Below are 12,617 nucleotides of genomic sequence, written 5' to 3'. Positions count from 1 at the left end.
CCTTCCTACGAGAATGTTTGTAAATGAGTACTTAATAATTTCGTAACGCGTTATGATCGGAAGTTTACAACTGTGCCAACTTGTGAAGATAGTCCCTTTGCCTATTTATAATGTAAAAAACATAACAGTTTATTGGAGTCGTTTTTAAATTTTGGGGCCAAAAACGAGCTATTTGATTTAATTAACATAACCTTAATGTTACCGTAATTATAATTACAGTTTTGTTGTCATGACAACAGGCACGTGGTCCTATAACTTTAAATTCGTAAAAACTATTACATTAGGAGTTATACATTAAAAACTACCCCAAATCTCATTCGTATCACTGGTTCGAAATTCAAATTCTAACTTGTTTGCTATTTTTCCAGTAATGCGTGTAGAAATTCGGCAATTTTATTTAATAAGCACATAATACAATAATAAAGCAAAACTAACTGGATATTATTAACATTATTAAAAACAAAAGAAGTACGATTTCTAAGCTTTAAAAAAAAGTTCCTATTTAAATTGTCATCCGTGTTGGCATTATCAAATGCGTAAAATGAAAAATATAAATGAATACATATTAGATAATATTATCAATAAATGAGTGATTGATTTAGTTGTGGTGAAGCATTTTTTATTCTGAACATGCCTAAATACAAAAAAAAATATGGAAAATTAGAGAAAGTTTAAATTCATGAAATCATTACTTTTGCAAAATTGGAAACGATCCATTGCGTGATTAAAAAAAAAGTACCCAAAAGCAACCGGTACCCACGTCTTAATGTTTAAGTCATAATTGGTAGCATTAAGAAAGAGGTTAGTTAAGCGACAGTTGTCATTGTCCTTGACGGTCTTATTACTTAAAAAAAAAAAGTTAAAATACATTTTCCATCCCACTCGATACTGAGTCATTTATCCATTGAAGCCTTTAGTTACAACATCGCACGCTCACTCGCACCGGGCGGCGATAAGCCAATCCAGTTTGACAATTTGCTAGCCTCGGATCAGCCGCCAGCTCAGTTGGCCGATGCACGGCGTCGCGGTAACGTGTCCGCTACTATCCCGCGCTACCCATCCCGACCGTATCAGACACCGGGCTGTTTATTAAATCAAAAATAAATGTGTACGTGCCATTTTGTGATAGTGTTTTACGCGTTCTTTTTTACGATATTCAAATTGTGGAACGGGTTTTTGGTATATTGGAGGTTGTTGTTTTCTTTTTTTTTTTTTAAACGCCAGTGTTTGCCATCTAGGTAGCCGGCTCCAGAGGTGATGTAAATTGCAAAATAATTATCGGATATTTGCATTTATCGTGATAATGCGTCCTCGAGGCTGCACGTTCGTTTGTCTATGCTATTTTAATTTTAAACTGGGTTATGGTTAAGAATTGGGATGGCCTAAAACTCGAAAGCGTGTCCTTGCTATTGACCGTTAAAAAATTACTGCTGTGATATTTGAAAAGTCCGTGTGACTCAGAGTGATTTCTTCTTCCATATTATGTCAGGTTATAAACGTTATTGATATTTTTATATGGCTATTTAAAATGACAATATTTTAATCGTTACAAGGAAAAATTACTGCCAATGTTAGGTCAAGTTCAGGCTTATCTACAGCCAACTAAGTAATAACAACATTATTATAATATAAATTGGCTCACTGCTATTTCAGGGCATGCGAAAATCTTACCTACATTTAAAAAAAAAAACTAATATTTAAATTTCGATCGATCGCGTACTTAGCCTAAACAAAATTTAAATTCGAACAAACTTTCAAACTGACCCAACTCCGTTAATTAACGTTATTCTCTATTTAAATTATTCATCTACTATATTGTTTTAGCCGATTTGAAAATAGAGAAGGTTCTCGATTCGGGCTTATATTTAATACGAGTCGTGTTAAAATGGGCAGTAAAGACAACTGTCCAAACGTTATTGAGCGATTTCCGGATTCCATTGGACCACAAAAATATATTTATGTAAATATACATGAAGACGTGTTTACCTTAATATATGGAATGCTAAAACTTTGTCTACACACGATGGTTATATCATTTTATGTCTGACATCATTCATTGAACAAAATAAAATCCGGATAATTTCAATTAAGATAAATGATATGTCATTTGGCGTGAAGCACTGATTTATTTGGGAACAATATTAGGTTAGTTTTAATTTAGTTTTAGTTGTAGTTAAATTTTTGCCAAATAAAGTGTTTTTAGTCATTCACAATTATTATTCATCTAATTAACCACGATGAGCACAGAGTAAGTTTGACATTAGGAACACGTAAGCGAAAAAGAGTATCTCTAAAACACTCCGTATCACTGAATCTTATGTGGCTCTCAAAGTTAATGTTGCAATTGCTGAAATGTTAAAAACCACTACTAACCTTGCGACGTGAATGTCGCATTCTTCAAACTGTAACATATTATGATATCGCGGCAGCAATAGGCTTGGTAAGAGCATGCGGGATATAAATCGCCACCCCTAAATGCCTATTCGCTATCGTATTTTTTTTTTAAATAATCTATCAAAAACAAGTTCACAGTTTCCAACATTAAATGCCACAAAATCATTTAAGGTCTTATACCAGACACACATAAAGTTACAATGTTAGTTTTGTTTCAATTACTGTTTGTGTTAGTCACTATTTATTATTTATATGTACGCTTGTGTACACGGAGAAGACTGCTGTCCATTCTCTGGGGAATCTTATAGTCGTATATACCAAACCCGCGGGAAGAGGTGAGATGGTTTTAGAGAAACAGCATGAACTATCTATGGATAATTTTTTTTTTTTGATTGCTTAGTTGGGTGGACGAGCTCACAGCCCCCCTGATATTAAGTGGTTACTGGAGCCCATAGACATTTATAACGTAAATGCGCCACCCACCTTGAGATATAAGTTCTAAGGTCTCAGTATAGTTACAACGGCTGCCCCACCCTTCAAACCGAAACGCATTACTGCTTCACGGCAGAAATAGGCGGGGCGGTGGTACCTACCCGTGCGGACTCACAAGAGGTCCTGCCACCAGTAATTACCCAAATTATAATTTTGCGGGTTTGATTTTTATTACACGATGTTATTTCTTCATCGAGGAAGTCAATCGTGAACAATTGCTAAGTACGTATTTCATTAGAAAAATTGGTACCCGCCTCGGGATTCGAACATGGTGCATCGCTAGATCCGAATGCACCGGACGTCTTATCCTTTAGGCCACGACGACTTCAAAGTTGAACTAATTTCGTTCATAATTTACAGTTTATTAAAACCCGCGCGTCTCACATATCATTCACAATATACGTATAATACGTATCTAGAACCTGTTACGAAACCCATAAGTTTTCCAAATCGAATTTTAATTAATAGTCTCATTTTTTATTGCATCGGTCAATCAGCTCTCGCCTCACTTGGTCTTAGTTATTGGAGCCCATAGACAGCAACGTGATTACCACCACTAGCCCAGACTTCTAAGCAGTCCCTATTGTCCTTAAACATAAAACCCGTAAATCGAAAATCAACAATCCTTATTCATAAGGTAAATGTGAAAGCGACTTTGTTTATTCTGTTCTCTCGTTACGGCCTTAGTTATTGGAGCCCATGGACAGCACCACGTGATTACCACCACTCGCCCAGACTTCTAAACAGTCCCTGTTGTCCCTAAGCACAAAACCCGTAATTCGAAAATCAACAGTCCTTATTAATAAGGTAAATGTGAAAGCGACTTTGTTCTGTTCTCTCGTTACGGCCTTAGTTATTGGAGCCCATGGACAGCACCACGTGATTACCACCACTCGCCCAGACTTCTAAGCAGTCCCTATTGTCCCTAAGCATAAAACCCGTACATCGAAAATCAACAGTCCTTATTATTAAGGTAAATATGAAATCGACTTTGTTTGTTATGCTCTCTCGTTACGGCCATTCGATTGAACACAATGAAGTTTTATATTCAACGTGCTGGAAGACGAATGTTTATCGATGGCATAACCATTGCTTGTTAACGAGAGTACATCCTCGCCTCGTACTGACCCTTAACATGAATAGCAGTTTCATGTAAAGCCTCACTGACGCGACTTCAATGAATGTAATTTACTGGTGGTAGGACCTCTTGTGAGTCCGCACGGGTAGGTACCACCACCCGGGCTATTTCTGCCGTGAAGCAGTAATGCGTTTCGGTTTGAAGGGTGGGGCAGCCGTCGTAACTATACTGAAACCTTAGAACTTGTATCTCAAGGTGAGTGGCGCATTTCCGTTGTAGGTGTCTATGGGCTCCGGTAACCACTTAACACCAGGTGGGCTGTGAGCTCGTCAACATATCTAAGCAATAAAAAATAAATAAATAAAATCCTCGCCTCGTTCTGACCCTTAACATGAATAGCAGTTATCTAAAGCCTCACTGACGCGCCTTCAATGAATGTAAAATTCTTATAAAGTAATGGTCATCGTATTGGTTTGATTTGTATTACCAGTTTCATGATCGACTACCTACTGTTGTCCACTTCACACAGTAAACGAAGATTCGAGAACAAACTCTAAATTGTAGATGAAACAACAGCTTAATCATTTGTGACCACATGAGAGAGTAAAATATTCGAAATGTTAGAAATTACTGAATGAAGATGAATAATGCGAGATAAAACCTTAAAGGAAATTTTAATTATGCCTACGAATTGCAAAAACCGATATACTAAATCCTAGATTCTGAAGTGACAGTCTGTCTTGTATACAGAAGGTATAGAATTTGCGATTGGTCTGCGATTTTCTTGCTATTGTCGATTCCAAAGTCACCCAATCCTAATTAAATATATCTTACCTTATTTCCTATTCGCTCTTGGAGACTATTCATACATAGATCTTGCCAATCCACTCGGGTCAGTAATAGTCTTGCTTATTCCTTCACCCGTTCTTGTCTAAATGTCATTGACGTGGGTCAATAACAACCTAGATGGCGGTCAAGGTTGACGGCAGTATTGATGCTTCTATGTCCATAAGCTCTGAATCATCTGGTTCTCTACAAAAAAATATTTTCTAATAATTTTCGTGAAGCAGCCAAAATAACGCCCCCATACAACCAACCAGTTGCGGTATCAAAATATCCAATTTCGTGTTTAATCGCAACCGCGGGCGGAATTGATATAAAAATATTTCCTGTTGTAAACCAATGTATCCGCACGTCCTTACAGATCCATCAGACCCAATAATTTAATAACCTTTGCATTAGACGCCTTCAGCTCTAACAATAGGAGTAGGTTTAGAGAGCTCGGTAACCGTACCGTGCAACCTCATCCATGCATCAGCCCGCTGATTATCACGCCGGATCTTCTCAGCGGGTCGCGACTCCGATCCGGTAGTAGATTCATTCGCGAAGCAGCTGCTCTTGAGTTGCTAGATCTCCTTCGGAGGCGCTCGGGCAGCTGTTAGCAAATCCCACCCCTCCTGGCTGAGCCTTTGCTCGCCCACCTGTCATAGTGAAACTGGAAAAGCCTCCGGGCCACTAGTAATCCTTCAATCATAAAAAAAAACAATGTATCCGCCACGTCTAAGTACAGTTTAAAACAAAACGTTAATGAAACCGTGTGATTAGATTGTATAGTTCGTTTATTGGATTTACTAGCGGACCCGGCGAACTTTGTTCCACCACGCAGTTTGTTTTAAACACGTCAACTTCAAAATTCTACTTTATTTAACCATAGAATATATTACTAAGGGAGTTCATATAGAGTCCCTTCTTTATTTCGCCGTAAAGTCGTGTTTTATGTAATTAACACCACAGTTGAAACAATATAAATTTGATTGTTGTAGCGACATAAACAATTCTAAGTAATTATATTATATTAGTTAATAAGCACATTATAAATTATTTTTACGTTTTAAATTTTCGGCGGTATAAAGGTCCCGTGTCACAGACTATATTTTTTTCCTACATCTCGTGCGTTCCGGCTTACGCATCATAAAAATGTGCGTTCATAAACGCCACATTACGTTTAGCTGTCAGTTGCGTTTTGTTATACCACGTTTTATGGCACGTCCCAATGGGAACGTGATAAAAAGTCTCCTATGTCCTTCTCCTGGTTCTAAGCTACCTCCTCACCAATTTTCAGCCAAATCAGTTCAGCCATTCTTGAGTTATAAATAGTGTAACTAACACGACTTTCTTTTATATATATAGGTATAGATTATCAAAAGGACATTCGGTTTGGTGGATTCTACGTTCACTAGCACGTTATCGCTTATCGACAACTGTCATCGGCCGTCTGATAAGCTCGTATTGCTTCGGTACGTTTGACGTAACAGAATGATGCTATGCGTTATTTATAATCGTCATGTTTGAGTAAATGATGTCAGATTATGCTTATTATAAAATTTACGTGATTTTTGACGATTTGTTTCGGTTACGTTTATTCAATGGCAGATACGTAATGTAATTGTGGCGAGATGTAAACTCCTCGCGTGGTTTTTATATTCAAAACAATTGAATAAGTAAAAAAAAAAAAACATAGGTAGAGAAATTTTTATTTAACAAAAAACATGTCAACATCTACTATAGCCATTTAGCGTGTAGTTAATATATACTTAAATAATAATAAAATACTAAAGGTATATGTCAATGTCTCTGAAGAGGTTAAACTGATTTAAAAAAAAACCAAAAGGTTGGTTCTCAATTCGCTTGTTTTTGTTTATGCGAGGTACCAGTGCTTCGCAGAGTCTACCACCGGATATCGGTATAGTTGATAGGCTAAAAGGAGTTTTTGCTTATGTGTGGACGAGCTCACAGCTACACATCTACAACGTAAATGCGCCACACACTTTGAGATATAAGTTCTAAGGTCTCACTCAGAATAGTCACAACGGCTGCCCCACCCTTCAAACCGAAGCGCATTACTGCTTCACGGCAGAAATAGGCAGGGTGGTGGTACCTACCCGTGCGGACTCACAAGAGGTCCTACCTACAAGTAATTACGCAAATTATAATTTTGCGGCTTTGATTTTTATTACACGATGTTATTCCTTCACCGTGGAAATCATCAATCAATCGTGAACATTTGTTAAGTACGTATTTCATTAGAAAAATTGGTACCCGCCTGCGGGATTCGAACACCGGTGCATCGTTACATACGAATGCACCGGACGTCTTATCCTTTAGGCCACGACGACTTCCAAGAGTTTTGTTAAAGTGTCTCAGTTGATTTCTCATAATAATTTTATTTAATGATATCTCGTTATTTTCATTAACTTCTGTTACCTGCTAAAAACCCTAAGAGCTAGGGGTCCCACCCGTTTTGTGCGGGGAGAGACCCAGACGTGGGGTGGCGTGCTTGGCACGCTCACCCGCAATAGGAAGCCGGGTGATGGTAGACCGCGTTCCCCCGACCGCTCTGGGGGAAGGTGTAACGCGGCGCCATCAAAGCGGGCTCTCGGCCCGCTGAACGAGGGAACCGGTGGTCGTGTCGCTGGCGGCCACCGGTCCGGCGTCCGTGGGACGGTGGGATGGATGTAATGTTGTGAGCGGCAGGAGTTTTTAGTGGGTTCAACTCCCACATACCCCACCTGCCGCGCGGGTGGGGATCCGGCGATTTTCTCCTGTGGAAAAAAAAAAAACCTGCTAAAAACAGATTGATCATATTTCCCAAATTTCGTTCGGGCCATTTTTAATCGGCTTAGTTAACTCTCAGCCCACTGAGATTGTCGCCGGATCGTCTCAGTGGGTTGCGAATTCAGTGGTAGATTCTAGGAAGTACTATTGCTAGGGCTAATGTTAGCGAATTCCCAAGCTGAGCCCGTGAACTTACCTACCCTTCCGCTAAAAACTACAAAAACGACCTTAGTAGACGAGCATTTTATTACTGGTGGTAGGACCTCTTGTGAGTCCGCACGGGTAGGTACCACCGCCCCGCCTATTTCTGCCGTGAAGCAGTAATGCGTTTCGGTTTGAAGGGTGGGGCAGCCGTTGTGACTATACTGAGACCTTAGAACTATATCTCAAGGTGTGTGACGCATTTACGTTGTAGATGTCTATGGGCTCCAGTAACCACTTAACACCAGGTGGGCTGTGAGCTCGTCCACACATCTAAGCAATAAAAAAAAGTTGGTACCTGTATTTCTTAGCTAGTGAAATATTGATGATGAGTCATTTCTAGTGAGAAATTTTCTCTTCGCTGCTAACCCTATATTCGGAACACAGACTCCTGTGACTCCGATCGTACTAGATCAGCAATAATACTAGGAATGCTCCAAATTGGAAAAATCTCTAACTGAATCAGCCATGTCGACTTCCACGTACGAATACTTTTCATATTTCATATAATAATAACAACAAAAAAACAAAAAAATAAAACAGTAACCCGATTCGTTTCGCGTCGTGTTTTATATGACAGTTGAGATTCACAATGGAGGTTTTGTTCCGTTCTCAAGGTCTTTACGACACCGCGGGTTTTGAAGCGAAAATAATTTGAAAACGTTGGATTACACGTTGGCGGCGGCTTTGTGATTGATCCGTTTGCCCGTCCTGGGAAACAAAAAATGCAATTGAGCAATGCTGAATTCTGATGAAGCATTTACTGTTGTTACAAGTAATCGATCCACGTAATGTCAAACATCATGAATTCTGTCTTAAGTTATTGCCTTGATGACAATGCTGGAGACACGGCCAGGCTCTACCAAATGGATCCCTTTTCGAGCACCGTTTAAAAAAAGAATCGTATTTTTATTTAAAAAAAACTCTGATACTATATTCCATTGTAATTATGAAAAAAAATTACAGAAGACTGCACATAACAGAAATAAATTAATGATTAACGGAAGCCATGATTGTTTGATCGATCTGTATGTTATCTATTAGAGATAAAGTAAATAATTTCTACCTTGGCAACATTCGTTTTGTAACGATATTCACATCAACTTTTTTTTTTTTTTTCGGAAAAAAATAATCGTTGACAGTACTTTTACAAATACTATTTTCGTCACACGCTACCCACCGCTATCAGGCTTTCGAATCTCACATATCTAATTACGACATGTTCTTCGTTAAGCGAGATTTGACAGAGTCGATGCGATACTGATATAAAGGCGTTAATTAATTAAATGTCAAATTCAATATTCCATTACTGTACGATAACTATGAGAACTGCTCGAGTACTGAAATGTCTTTTTTTTTGAGCATATTTTACGGCCCTGGATGCGAGTCTTTATGAGCCCGTACTGAAATGTCATTCATGTAGTGTTTCCATTACAAAGAAAGTTCGAGAACTATCCAAACATTTTCACAGCATTCACTTTTGTGTTATAATGTTGAGAAAATGAGTACTCTGTCAATAGTAGCGGCTTCGAGTGGAAATATAATTGCGTGATTTAGATTTAAGATCAAACGTCATTTGCTCCACATCAGGACAAGGGTTACATCAATACTTTTTTTCCCTACCTATTGGCTGGTAGCCTAGGGGGTTATTCCAGCTACGCCCGGACGGGTAGGGGAGTCCACGGGCTCAACCTCAGAAAATTTGCTAACACTAGCCCTAGCAAGAGTTGTGCTTCGTAGACTACACCAATACGTCGTTTTCTAGCCGTCAACAATTGTATTCGCTCAAAAACTAAAAAAATAAAGCAATTATAAGGCAAAAATCTGAGTAGATTCGACAGAAAAATGACTAGACTGAACTCGGATTCGTTCTCTTTATACATAACTAGCTGTACCCGTCCGCTTCGCTTGGCATTTAAAGTAACATTATTATTTCTCACCTCCACAAATAATTCTCATCATTAACGCCCCCGCAACTGGTGTAGGGAATCCAACACTCATATAAATATTAGCCTATCCATTAACTACATGTATTTTCTACATGGATACCAAGTTTCAAGTCAATCGGATACATGGTTCAGTAGTTATAACGGAACATCCGTAAAAACCACTGTAGATTTATATATTAAGTATAGATAGTCATGTATGTATGTATAGTCATCGTTTAAACAAGTCACCGAAGTAATACAAATAGTCAAAACGTTTTCCTAAATTAAATCCACTTAGGAAATACCACATCGGTAATGATCATTTTAACGTACGATACGGATTTGAACGCCTTCGATTACTGGTTTAGTGGGGATACTTTCATCGCCGCCAGCTGTAGAACGAGCAATGCACAACGGGACGGTTCGGTGAAAGGTGTATTAGACAATGAGTTGCAAAGATTCAAATGTTCCGCTATGAATTGTTCGTAATCAATTTTTTATATTGAAATTTCGATTTCGACAAACTTGAAAAGCGTTTTTAAACTGAAAATAAATGTTTGTTAATAAATGTCCTATATACGTCACTAGCGACCCGCCCTCGCTTCGCTTCGGAAACTGTAATTTATTATTGATTTGTCCACTATTTAATGGATGTTATTATAGATATAAACCTTCCTCTTCAATCACTCTATCTATTAAAAAAAAACGCATCAAAATCCGTTGCGTAGTTTTAAAGATTTAAGCATACATAGAGACAGACAGATATAGGGACAGAGAAAGTGACTTTGTTTTATACTATGTAGTGATTAAGAAGACGTTCTTTTATATAAAAAAAAAAATTGCTTACTTGATAATAATTCGTTACTTTTACAATAAGTATCGACATAAACAAAAAACAAAATAAACTATATAGTAATAAAAAAAATCTACATTTTTAAGATGAAATAACGCAATACTTTTTAGCTTTGTACATTATTGAACAAAGTCATTTTAAATTGTTGAAATATGTATGTACATATAACACACCTTCAGATCCATTAGAATTATGTCATTGCTCAATTCACTGGGTTTTCTGACGCCAACACGACTTTTGAACACATTATTTTTCTAATGTCAAACTCATAGGATAGTCTGTGGGTATTTCTTTTTGTTTTGACACCTTTGCGACACTTTTGATTATGTAAACGCAGCGCTATGTAGTTATATTCCTACTTTATTTTTATTACTAAGACTAGCGACCCGCCCTCGCTTCGCTTCGGAAACATTAAAACACAAATGAAACAAAAAAAAAAAAAATTAAAAAAAAATTAAAAAAAGTAGCCTATGTTCATCAGGGACAATGTCGGCTTCTAATGGAAAAATAATTTTTCAAATCGGTCCAGTAGTTTCGGAGCCTATTCGAAACAAACAAACAAACAAATCTTTCCTCTTTATAATATTAGTATAGATTATAATATTAGTATAGATGGGTGGACGAGCTCACGGCCCACCTGGTGTGAAGTGGTTACTGGAGCCATAGACATCTACGACTTAAATGCGCCACCCACCTTGAGATATAAGTTCTAAGGTCTCAAGTATAGTTAATTGTAGTCAATTAAGTTTAGTTAGTCAGTTAAGTTTAGTCGATTGAATTTAGATCGTTTGTAGCATGCGTGATCCGAAGCTATCGAATCTTCGTTCTTGTTCGTTCGAATGAATTCATATCGATTATTTATTTCGGCGTTTGATTTGCCGCATCCAATCACTAAGTGACTAAAGAGAGCTAGTACATCTTTAGATGATGTAGTTCGCGGTGTACCGTTAACGCGGAACCGGTACCGGTCGGAATGCGCGTTCCACGAATGTCTTCGGCTGCTGATTTGTGTTAATATTCGATCTCTTCGATCGTTGTTTGTTTAGTTATTAAACGACTAATTCGAAAAATCGATTTTATTCGAACCTTCACAAGTGAAACCCTTTGCGTTTGTTAATGTTGATATCTATATAAATATATATAATGATATAAATAAAAAAGAATTGCTGTTAGTCGTTAGTCTCGCTAAAACTCGAGAACGGCCGGACCGATTTGGCTAATTTTGGTCTTGAATTATTTGTGGAAGTCCAGAGAAGGTTTAAAAGATATGAAAATGCTCGGAATTAAATAAAAATACAAATTTTGTTTTTCCTTTGATGTGTCCCCCGTCGGACGGGTTCCTTTTGTTTGTTTTAAGTTTATTTTATACAAAAGTTTAGGTCTTTTATTTATTGATCGAGGCACTACGAAGTCTGCCGGGTCAGCTAGTTTATTACAATAGTATGTTTCCCGCCGAATTCAAATTTATATTCCATTTTGGAAGCTTGCCACATCAATAACGATTAGTTTTGTTTCGCGCGTAATAGTGTCACTCAAATCGTATTCTTTACTATTATTCGATTGCTATTTTGTCTTTTATATTGTTGTTTAATTGAATACGCATTCCGAGCTAGCTTTTGCTGTCGCCACCCACGTTAAGACATGAAGTTGATTATAGTATATCGTGGTGCTAACCATTACAACAGGCACGCGTGATTTCTTTGAAAAACAAATAGGGAAGGTGCTATGTGAATCGAATGATACACGGAAACGCCGCCATCTTTGAATCTGTTTATCACTAAATTTCAATAGTATCTTTGCTCTCATCCTACACTTTAAATCGGATTACATAATTGCTAAGTTGAGATATGTGCCACCTTTTTTTTTTGTCTGGCTCCTAATTAAATAAATGAATAAAATTTGTGAGCCTGACTTTGACAGCCATTTTATTTAGAAACACTGGAAACTGATATTGTCTAAGTCTAGTCGTATCATGAGTACATCTAACTTCATACCGACTAGACCATGGTTTGCTTAGCATTATTATCAATAAAGACTTCGCACAAAGATTAATTAA

The 12,617-nt window shown here is 37.6% G+C and overlaps 1 protein-coding gene across 2 annotated transcripts in view; it reads left to right on the top strand.

Moving 5' to 3' along the window:
- Nucleotides 1–949: 949 nt before the first annotated feature.
- Nucleotides 950–12,617, top strand: part of shot (dystonin-like protein short stop) — a 249,701-nt gene continuing 238,033 nt past the window's right edge. For both annotated transcript variants that reach the window (XM_089736075.1, XM_089736073.1), the window contains exon 1: nucleotides 950–1,108. The gene's annotated coding sequence lies outside the window, so the exon portion shown is untranslated. The remainder of the gene's footprint in view (nucleotides 1,109–12,617) is intronic.

The sequence above is a fragment of the Bombyx mandarina genome, chromosome 20 (genome assembly GCF_030267445.1).
Source record: "Bombyx mandarina strain Sakado chromosome 20, ASM3026744v2".
In the NCBI taxonomy this organism is placed as follows: domain Eukaryota; kingdom Metazoa; phylum Arthropoda; class Insecta; order Lepidoptera; family Bombycidae; genus Bombyx; species Bombyx mandarina.
The sequence above is the reverse complement of the archived record's forward strand: the minus strand, read 5'-3'. Positions and strand labels throughout refer to the sequence as shown.